Source organism: Scyliorhinus torazame, chromosome 3 (genome assembly GCF_047496885.1).
Source record: "Scyliorhinus torazame isolate Kashiwa2021f chromosome 3, sScyTor2.1, whole genome shotgun sequence".
Classification (NCBI taxonomy): Eukaryota; Metazoa; Chordata; class Chondrichthyes; order Carcharhiniformes; family Scyliorhinidae; genus Scyliorhinus; species Scyliorhinus torazame.
Window position 1 is genome coordinate 380,716,046 of NC_092709.1, and position 13,010 is coordinate 380,729,055.

Below are 13,010 nucleotides of genomic sequence, written 5' to 3' on the forward strand. Positions count from 1 at the left end.
TGTTGGTATAAACCTTTGCTGAGCACTGTGAAAAATCACTTGGAAGGTTCTCCACTGTTCCTCAACTGTTTCACCATAAAGTATTTGCTCCCAGTCTACCTTCGCTAGTTCTTCTCTCATCCCATTGTAATCTCCTTTGTTTAAGCACAAAACACTAGTGCTTGATTTTACCTTCTCACCCTCCATCTGTATTTTAAATTCCACCATATTGTGATCGCTCCTTCCGAGAGGATCCCGAACTATGAGATCGTGAATCAATCCTGTCTCATTACACAGGACCAGATCTAGGACCGCTTGTTCCCTCGTAGGTTCCATTACATACTGTTCTTGGAAACTATCGTGGATACATTCTATAAACTCCTCCTCAAGGCTGCCTTGCCCGACCTGGTTAAACCAATCGACATGTAGATTAAAATCCCCCATGATAACTGCTGTACCATTTCTACATGCATCAGTTATGTCTTTGTTTATTGCCTGCCCCACCATAATGTTACTATTTGGTGGCCTATAGACTACTCCTATCAGTGACTTTTTCACCTTACTATTCCTGATTTCCACCCAAATGGATTCAACTTTATCCTCCATAGCACCGATGTCATCCCTGACTGTTGCCCGGATGTCATCCTTAAATAATAGAGCTACACCACCTCCCTTACCATCCACTCTGTCCTTCCGAATAGTTTGATACCCTCGGATATTTAACTCCCAGTTGTGACCATCCTTTAAGCATGTTTCAGTAATGGCCACTAAATCATAGTCATTCACGATGATTTGCGGCATCAACTCATTTACCTTATTCCGAATACTATGAGCATTCAGGTAAAGTACACTTATGTTGGCTTTTTTACCTCTGTTCTGAATCTTAACACCTCGATCAGTAACCTCTCCTAAGTTATATTTCCTCTTAACTTTTCTCCTAATTTTCCTTGTCGTTGAACCCATATCTTCATGTAAAAACCTGCCGCGTCGCTTACCATTAATGTTTTCACTTCCCGTTTTATTCCTTTTAGTATTCCTGGTCCTATTCACTGAGCTCCCCTCAATCACTGTACCTTGTACTGTTGCACTTTTTGATTTTTGACTATGGCTTCTCTGCCTAACAATTTCCCCCTTACTGCCTTTTGTTTCTGTCCCTGTTTTACTACCTTCCAACTTTCTGCATCGGTTCCCATCCCCCTGCCACATTAGTTTAAACTCTCCCCAACAGCTCTAGCAAATACCCCCCCCCCCCCAGGACATCGGTTCCAGTCTTGCCCAGGTGCAGACCGTCCGGTTTGTATTGGTCCCACCTCCCCCAGAACCGGTTCCAATGTCCCAGGAATTTGAATCCCTCCCTCTTGCACCATCTCTCGAGCCACGCATTCATCCTCTCTATCCTGACATTCCTACTCTGACTATCACGTGGCACTGGTAGCAATCCTGAGATTACAACTTTTGAGGTCCTACCTTTTAGTTTAACTCCTAGCTCCCTAAATTCAGCTTGTAGGACCTCGTCCCGTTTTTTTACCTATATTATTGGTGCCTATGTGCACCACGACAGCTGGCTGTTCACACTCCCCTCCCCCCCCCCCCCCAGAATGTCCTGCAGCCGCTCCGAGACATCCTTGACCCGTGCACCAGGGAGACAACATACCATCCTGGAGTCTCGATTGCGTCCGCAGAACCGCCTGTCTATTCCCCTTACAATTGAGTCCCCTATCACTATAGCCCTGCCATTCTTCTTCCTGCCCAGCTGTGCAGCAGAGGCAGCCACGGGGCCATGAACCTGGCTGCTGCTGCCTTCCCCTGGTGAGCCATCTCCCTCAACAGTATCCAAAGCGGTATCTCTGTTTTGCAGCGAGATGACCGCAGAGGACACCTGCACTGCCTTCCTACTCTTGTTCTGTCTTTTGGTCACCCATTTTCTATCTCCCTCAGTACCTTTCATCTGCAGTGTGACCAACTCGCTAAACGTGCTATCCACGACATCCTCAGCATTGCGGATGCTCCAAAGTGAGTCCATCCGCAGCTCCAGAGCCATCAAGCGGTCTAACAGGAGCTGCAACTGGACACATGTCTTGCACGTGAAGGAGCCAGGGACAGTGGACGTGTCCCTGAGCTCCCACATCGCACATGAGGAGCATGACACGGGTCTGAGATCTCCTGCCATGTCTTAAACCTTCCGTTAACTTCAACAATTACAATTTACCCCCAAAAATTAAATAAATAAATAAACAATGAAGAAAAAAATCTTTCAATATACCAATGAAAAGTAAACAGAAACACTGCTTACCAGTCACTTACCTCAAGCCTTCCTCTCGATCTTCACAGCGGTTGTTGTTTTTTTTGGTTAGAGGAGGGGGTAGGGAGGGAAACACTGAACAAGTGTCACTTGACAACAGCTCCTCCACAAACTACCTTCAAATTAGGGTGACCACGACGGAGGTATGCAAATTTCCCTTGTAACACCAATCATCAGCTCCACTCTACTGCCCTCTGCTGGATGCTTGTCTTCACTCGAACAGCTAGGGTCTTTAGCTCAGGTACACCTGCAATTTAGGGTGACCACGACGGAGCTATTTAAAATAGCTTTAAACTGAGGGGTAATAGGTATAGGACAGAGGTCAGAGGTAGGTTCTTTACGCAAAGAGTGGTGAGGCCGTGGAATGCCCGAGCTGCAACAGGAGTGAACTCGCCAACATTGAGGGCATTTAAAAGTTTATTGGATAAGCATATGGATGATAATGGCATAGTGTAGGTTAGATGGCTTTTGTTTCGGTGCAACATCGTGGGCCGAAGGCCCTGTACTGCGCTGTATCGTTCTATGTTCTATGTTCTATGTATGAAAATTTCCCTTGTAACACCAATCAGCAGCTCCGCTCTACTGCCCTCTGCTGGAGGGCTCCATTAGTGACAGACATAGACTGACACTGACCTTTACTGACGGACACTGACCATCAGTGACAGATATGGACTGACACTGACCGTTACTGAAAGGTATCGATTGACGCGGACCGTTACTGACAGATATAGTCTGACACTCACCGTTACTGATAAGTATAGACTGACACTGACCATTACTTACAAGTACAGACTGACACTGACCGTTACTGACATATATTGACTGACACTGATCGTTACTGATAGATATAGACTGACACTGACCGCTACTGACAGATATAGACTGACACCGACCGCTACTGACAGATACAGACTGACACTCACGGTTACTGAAAGGTAACGATTGACGTGGACCGTTACTGACAGATATAGTCTGACACTGACCGTTACTGACAGACACTGACCGTTACTGACAGATATAGACTGACACTGACCGTTCCTGATAGAGAGGGACTGACACTGACCATTAGTGACAGATATAGACTGACACTGACCGTTAGTGACAGATATTGTCTGACACTGACCGTTACTGACAGGTATAGACTGACACTGACCGCTACTGACAGATATTGTCTGACACTGACCGTTACTGACATATATTGTCTGACACTGACTGTTCCGGATAGAGAGGGTCTGACACTGACCGTTAGTGACAGATATAGACTGACACTGACTGTTACTGACAGATGCAGACTGACACTGACCGTTACTTACAGTTATAGACTGACACTGACCGTTACTGACAAATATAGATTAATACTGACCGTTACTGACAAATATAGACTGACGCTGCCGATTACTGACAGATATAGATCGACACTGACTATTACTGTCAGATATCGGCTGACACACACCGTTACTGACTGACAATGACCATTACTGACAGATATGGACTGACACTGACCGTTACCGACAGACACAGACTGACACTGATCGTCACTGACAGATATAGGCTGACACTGATCGTTACTGACAGATATAGACTGACACTGACAGTTACTGACAGGTATAGACTGACAATAACTGATCCTGACTTAGTTACCGTTACTGCCAGATGCAGACTGACACTGACCGTTACTGACTGACACTGACCGTTACTGACAAATATAGACTGACACTGACCATTACTGACTGACACTGACCGTTAGTGATAGATACAGACTGACACTGACCGTTGCTGACAGATATAGACTGACACTGACTGTAACTGACAGATACAGACTGACACTCACCGTTACTGAAAGGTATCGATTGATGCGGACCGTTACTGACAGATATAGTCTGACACTCACCGTTACTGATAAGTATAGACTGACACTGACCATTACTTACAAGTACAGACTGACACTGACCGTTACTGAAATATATTGACTGACACTGATCGTTACTGATAGATATAGACTGACACTGACCGCTACTGACAGATATAGACTGACACCGACCGCTACTGACAGATACAGACTGACACTCACGGTTACTGAAAGGTAACGATTGACGTGGACCGTTACTGACAGATATAGTCTGACACTGACCGTTACTGACAGACATTGACCGTTACTGACAGATATAGACTGACACTGACCGTTCCTGATAGAGAGGGACTGACACTGACCATTAGTGACAGATATAGACTGACACTGACCGTTAGTGACAGATATTGTCTGACACTGACCGTTACTGACAGGTATCGACTGACACTGACCGCTACTGACAGATATTGTCTGACACTGACCGTTACTGACATATGTCTGACACTGACTGTTCCGGATAGAGAGGGTCTGACACTGACCGTTAGTGACAGATATAGACTGACACTGACTGTTACTGACAGATGCAGACTGACACTGACCGTTACTTACAGTTATAGACTGACACTGACCGTTACTGACAAATATAGATTAATACTGACCGTTACTGACAAATATAGACTGACACTGCTGATTACTGACAGATATAGATCGACACTGACTATTACTGTCAGATATCGACTGACACACACCGTTACTGACTGACAATGACCATTACTGACAGATATGGACTGACACTGACCGTTACCGACAGACACAGACTGACACTGATCGTCACTGACAGATATAGGCTGACACTGATCGTTACTGACAGATATAGACTGACACTGACAGTTACTGACAGGTATAGACTGACAATAACTGATCCTGACTTAGTTACCGTTACTGCCAGATGCAGACTGACACTGACCGTTGCTGACTGACACTGACCGTTACTGACAAATATAGACTGACACTGACCATTACTGACTGACACTGACCGTTAGTGATAGATACAGACTGACACTGACCGTTGCTGACAGATATAGACTGACACTGGCCGTAACTGACAGATACAGACTGACACTCACCGTTACTGACAGATATCGATTGACGCGGACCGTTACTGACATATACAGACTGACACTGACCGTTACAGTCAGATATAGACTGACACTGACCATTACTGATAGCTAAAGACTGAGACTGACCGTTACTGACAGATATAGACTGACACTCACCGTTACTGATAAATATAGGCTGACACTGACGGTTACTTTCAGATACAGCCTCACACTGACCATTGCTGACTGACACTGACCGAAATTGACTGACACTGATCATTACAGATAGATATAGACTGACACTGACCGCTACTGATAGATATAGACTGACACTGACCGCTACTGACAGACATAGACTGACAATAACCGTTCCTGACTTAGTTAACATTACTGCCAGATACAGACTGACACTGACCGTTACTGAAGGACACTGACCATTATTGATTGACAATGACTGTTACTGACAGATACAGACTTGCACTGACCGTTACTGACTGACACTGACCATTACTGACAGATATAGAGTGACGCTTACAATTACCAACAGATATTGACTGCGATCTCCATTACTGACTGACATTGACCGTTAGTCATAGATTAAGACTGACACTGACCGTTACTGACACATATAGACTGACACTGACCGTTACTGACACATATAGTTTGACTCTGACCGTTACCGATAGATATTGACTGACACTGACTGTAACTGATACATACAGACTGACACTCACCGTTACTGATAAATATAGACTGACACTGACAATTACTGACAGATATAGGCTGACACTGACGCTTACTGACAGATATAGACTGACACTGACCTTTACTGACAGATATAGTCTGACACTGACCATTACTGACAGATATAGACTGACACTGACCGTTACTGACAGATATTTGGGCAGCACGGTAGCATTGTGGATAGCACAATTGCTTCACAGCTATAAGGTCCCAGGTTCGATTCTGGCTTGGATCACTGTCTGTGCGGAGTCTGCACATCCTCCCCGTGTGTGCGTGGGTTTTCTCCGGGTGCTCCGGTTTCCTCCCACAGTCCAAAGATGTGCAGGTTAGGTGGATTGGCCATGATAATTTGCCCTTAGTGTCCATAATTGTCCTTAATGTTGGGTGGGGTTACTGGGTTATGGGGATAGGGTGGAGGTGTTGACCTTGGGTAGGGTGCTCTTTCCAAGACTCGATGGGCCAAATGGCCTCCTTCTGCACTGTAAATTCTATGATATAGACTGACACTGACCGTTACTGACAGATATAGACTGACACTGACCGTTACTGACAGATATAGTCTGACACTGACCATTACTGACAGATATAGACTGACACTGACCCTATAGTTATCAGTAACATTGAGTGTCAGTCTGTATCTGTCAGTTACAGTCAGTGTCAGTCTATATCTGTCAGTTACGGTATGTATCAGTCTATATCTATCACTAACGGTCAGTGTCAGTCAGTAACGGTCAGTATCAGTCTATATCTGTCACTAATGGTCAGTGTCAGTCCCTCTCTATCAGGAACGGTCAGTGTCAGTCAAAATCTATCAGTAACGGTCAGTGTCAGACAATATCTGTCAGTAACGGTCAGTGTCAGTCAGTAATGGTCAGTGTCAGTCTCTCAGTCAGTAATGGTCAGTGTCAGTCAGTAACGGGCAGTGTCAGTCTATATCTGTCACTAACGGTCAGTGTCAGTCAGTAATGGTCAGTGTCAGTCTATATCTGTCAGTAACGGTCAGTGTCAGTCAGTAATGTTCAGTGTCAGACTATATCTGTCAGTAACGGTCAGTGTCAGTCTATATCATAAACACTGACCATTACTGACTGACACTGACCGATACTGGCAGATATAGATTGACTCTGACCGTTACTGAGAGATACAGACTGACACTGACAGTTACTGACAGTATAGACTGACAATAACTGTTCCTGACTTAGTTACCGTTACTGCCAGATGCAGACTGACACTGACCGTTACTGACTGACACTGATCGTTACTGACAGATATAGACTGATACTGACCGTTTCCGACAGATATAGTCAGACACTGACCGTTACTGACTGACACTGACCATTACGGACAGATATAGACTGACACTGACCGCTACTGACTGACACTGACCTTTAGTGATAGATATAGACTGATATTGACCGTAACTGACAGATATAGGCTGACACTGACTGTAACTGACAGATACAGACTGACACTCACCGTTACTGACAGGTATCGATTGACTCGGACCATTACTGACAGATATAGTCTGACACTCACCGTTACTGATAAATATAGACTGACACTGACCATTACTGACAGATATAGACCGACACTGACCGTTACTGACAGATATAGACTGACACTGACCCTTACTGACGGATATAGACTGACACTGACCGTTACTGACAGATATAGTCTGACACTGACCATTACTGACAGATATAGACTGACACAGACCGTTACTGACAGATACAGACTGACACTGACCCTTACTGACAGATATAGACTGACACTGACTGTTACTGACAGATATAGACTGACACTGAACATTACTGAATGACACTGACCGTTACTGAAAGAGAGGGACTGACACTGACCATTAGAGACAGATATAGACTGACACTGCCCGTTACTGACTGACAGTAACCGTTCCTGACAGATATAGACTGACACTGACAGTTACTGACTGACAGTAACCGTTCCTGACAGATATAGACTGACACTGACAGTTACTGACTGACAGTAACTGTTCCAGACAGATATAGACTGACACTGACCGTTACTGACTGACAGTATCCGTTCCTGACAGATATAGACTGACACTGACCGTTACTGACAGATGTAGGCTGATACTGACTGTTACTGACTGACAGTAACCGTTACTGACAGATATAGACTGACATTGACCGTTACTGACTGACACTGACTGTGACTGACAGATATTGACTAACACTGACTGTTACTGACGGACACTGACCGTTAGTGACAGATATAGACTGAAACTAGCCGCTACAGACAGATATAGACTGACACTGACCGTAACTTATAGATACAGACTGACACTGACCGTTAGTGACGGATATAGACTGACACTGACCGTTACTGACAGATATAGACTGACACTGACCATTACTGACTGACACTGACCGATACTGACAGATATAGATTGACTCTGACCGTTACTGAGAGATACAGACCGACACTCACCATTACTGACTGACACTGACCGATACTGGCAGATATAGATTGACTCTGACCGTTACTGAGAGATACAGACTGACACTCACCATTACTGACAGGTATCGATTGAGGCGGACCGCTACTGACAGATATAGACTAATTCTGACCGTTACTGATGGACACTGACGGTTAATGACATATATAGATTGAAACTGACCATTACTGACAGATATGGACTGACACTGACCGTTACTGATAAATATTGACTGACATTGACACCGTTACTGACTGACGCTGAACGTTACTGACAGACATAGACTGACACTGACTGTTACTGATAAATATTGACTGACATTGACACCGTTACTGACTGACACTGAACATTACTGACAGAGATAGACTGACACTGACCGTTACTGACAGACAGAGACTGACTGTTACTGATAAATATTGACTGACATTGACACCGTTACTGAATGACACTGACCGTTACCGACAGATGTAGACTGACACTGACCGTTACAGACAGATATTGACTAACACTGACCGTTACTGACAGATATAGACTGACACTGAACATTACTGAATGACACTGACCGTTACTGAAAGAGAGGGACTGACACTGACCATTAGAGACAGATATAGACTGACACTGCCCGTTACTGACTGACACTGACCATTACTGACTGATATAGACTGACACTGACCATTACTGACTGACACTGACCGTTCCTGATAGAGAGGAACTGACACTGACCTTTACTGACAGATATAGTCTGACACTGAACATTACTGACTGACACTGACCGTTACTGACAGATATAGACTGACACTGACCATTACTGACTGACACTGACCATTCCTGATAGAGAGGGACTGACACTGACCATTAGTGACAGATGTAGACTGATACTGACCATTACTGACTGACACTGACCGTTACTGAAATTGAGGGACTGACACTGACCATTAGAGACAGATATAGACTGACACTGACCGTTACTGACTGACACTGACTGATATAGACTGACACTGACCATTACTGACTGACACTTACCGTTACTGAAAGAGAGGGACTAACACTGACCGTTAGTGACAGATATAGACTGACACCATAGAAGTTACCATAGAATTCACAGTGCAGAAGGAGGCCATTCGGCCCATCGAGTCTGCACCAGCTCTTGGAAAGAGCACCCTCCACAAGTCAACATCTCGACCCTATCCCCATAACCCAGTCACCCCACCCAACACTAAGCGCAATTTGTGACACTGAGAGCAATTTATCATGGCCAATCCACTTAACCTGCACAGCTTTGGACTGTGGGAGGAAACCGGAGCACCCGGTGGAAATCCACGCACGGGGAGGATGTGCAGACTCCGCACAGATAGTGACCCAAGCCGGAATCGAACCTGGTACCCTGGAGCTATGAAGCAATTGTGCTATCCACAATGCTATCGTTACTGACTGACACTGACAGTGACTGACAGATATAGACTGACACTGACCGTTACTGACTGACAGTAACCGTTCCTGACAGATATAGACTGACACTGACAGTTACTGACTGACAGTAACTGTTCCAGACAGATATTGACTGACACTGACCGTTACTGACTGACAGTATCCGTTCCTGACAGATATAGACTGACACTGACCGTTACTGACAGATATAGGCTGATACTGACTGTTATTGACTGACAGTAACCGTTACTGACAGATATAGACTGACATTGACCGTTACTGACTGACACTGACTGTGACTGACAGATATTGACTAACACTGACTGTTACTGACGGACACTGACCGTTAGTGACAGATATAGACTGAAACTGGCCGCTACGGACAGATATAGACTGACACTGACCGTTACTTATAGATACAGACTGACACTGACCGTTAGTGACGGATATAGACTGACACTGACCGTTACTGACAGATATAGACTGACACTGACCATTACTGACTGACACTGACCGATACTGGCAGATATAGATTGACTCTGACCGTTACTGACTGGCACTGACCGTGACTGACAGATATTGACTGACACTGACCATTACTTATAGATACAGACTGACACTGACCGTTACTGACAGATATAGACTGACTCTGACCGTTCCTGAGAGATACAGACTGACACTCGCCATTACTGACAGGCATCGATTGAGGCGGACCGCTGCTGACAGATATAGACTGATTCTGACCGTTACAGACGGACACTGATCGTTACCGACAGATGCAGACTGACACTGACCATTACAGACAGACATTGACTGACACTGACCGTTACTGATATATATATAGACTGATTCTGACCGTTACTGGCAGATATGGACTGATATTGACTGATACTGATAGAGACAAACTGACACTGACCGTTACTGGCTGACACTGACCGTTACTGGTAGATATAGACTGACACTGACCTTTACTGCCAGATATAGACTGACAATAACCATTCCTGACTTACCGTTACCGTTACTGCCAGATACAGACTGACACTGACTGGTACTGACTGATCCTGACCGTTACGGACTGACACTCACTGTTACAGACAGATATAGACTGATACTGACCGTTACTGACATGTAGACTGACACACACCGTTACTGACTGACACGGAACGTTGCTGACAGATATAGACTGGCACTGACCGTTACTGGCAGATATCGACTGACACTGACTGTTACTGGCGGATATGGACTGATACTGACCGTTACTGATGGCGACAAAGTGACACTGACCGTTGCTGACTGACACTGACTGTTACTGATAGATATAGACTGACACTGACCGTTACTGATAGATACAGACTGACAATGACCGTTACTGATAGATACAGGCTGACACTGACCGTTACTGGCTGACACTGACCGTTACTGATAGATATAGACTGACACTGACCATTACTGATAGAGAAAGACTAACATTGACTGTTACTGACATGTATAGACTGACACTGACCATTACTGACTGATTCTAACCGTTACTGACCAATATAGACTGACACTGACCATTACTGACTGACACTGACCGTTACTGATAGATATAGACTGACACTGATTGTTACCGATTGATATAGTCTGACACTGACCATTACTGACTGACACTAACCGTTACTGACAGATATAGACTGACACTGACCGTTACTGACAGATATAGACTGACACTGATCGTTACTGATAAATGTAGACTGACAATAACCGTTCCTGACTTACAGTTACTGTTACTGCCAGATACAAACTGACACTGACCGTTACTGACTGACACTGACCGTTACTGACTGACACTGTCCGTTACTGACAGAGATAGACTGACACTGACAATTAGTAACAGATATTGACTGACTGAGAGATACAGACTTACACTGACCATTACTGACAGATGCAGACTGACACTGACCGTCACTGACTGATAGTGACCATTACTGACAGATATTGGCTGTCCAATACTGACAGATCTTGACTGACACTGACCATTAGTGATAGATATAGACAGATACTGACCTTTACTGACAGGCACTGACCGTTACTGACAGGTGTAGACTCCCATTTAATAAGCAATCAATATGACAATGAAAATAATTTCTGGATGCTCTTTCTTCACCCCCAGCTTCACCCTCGCCTCTGACTGTCTTTGGTAGTGATCCATTTCTGATCGTTTTTTTAAGGCGGATGGTCATCTACTGATGTCACTTCCTGTTTGGTTCACTATTACGTCAATTATTTGTGGGATAGGCCTCTCATTATAAATGTTGCTGCTGTTGCATTAATTTTTATGATTTTATACTGAGATGAGATGAACCATAAGATGGAATACTCTCCAATTTTCTGGGTGAGCGCAGCTCCAACAACACTCAAGACGCTCGACACCATCCAGGACAAAGCAGCCGGGTTGATTGCTCCCCTTCCACAAACATTCAAACCCCCTACCAAGAACAAACAGTGGCAGCCGTGTGTGCCATCTACAAGATGCACTGCAGTAACTCACCAAGGTTCCTTAGTCAGCATCTTCCAAACCCACGACCACTGCCATCTAGAAGGACAAGAGCAGCAGATACCTGGGAACCCCACCACCTGAGGTTCCCCTCCAAGTGACTCACCACCCTGGCTTGGAAATATATCGCCGTTCCTTCACTGTCGCTGGGACAACATCCTGGAGGTGTACCTACACCTCCAGGGACTGCATCAGTTCAAGAAAGCAACTCACGCCCACCTTCCGAAGGGCAATGAGAGATGAGTAAAACTGCTAGCCTAACCAGCGAGGCCCACATCTTGTAAATACATTTTTTTTAAAAACAGAAGATGATCTCTTTGTCCACTTATTTGATACAAAGAGCTTTGGGAGTCAAGTCTCAGCTATTGTCATTTGGACATATTGTGCGAAAAACAGATTGGTGCAGAGACATGCTCTAGAGTTCTCCTGAGGTCAAGCACAATCGATATTTTCCAACAATATGTTTTGGTTAAGGGAACAGTCTTTTAGTGTATGTTTTGCCATGGCTGCTAGTGGTTGGAACAATTATTTAACAGTGCAAAGTGGCACACAGCCTTAAACTGATCAGAAATTAGTTATTTCAGGCATAAAATCTAGAC

General features: G+C 44.7%; 1 protein-coding gene across 1 annotated transcript in view; it reads left to right on the forward strand.

Annotated features, from left to right (window-relative positions):
• The window catches only part of LOC140409654 (collagen alpha-1(XII) chain-like), a 132,893-nt gene that overhangs the window by 68,847 nt on the left and 51,036 nt on the right, over positions 1 to 13,010 (forward strand). The window lies entirely within an intron of this gene.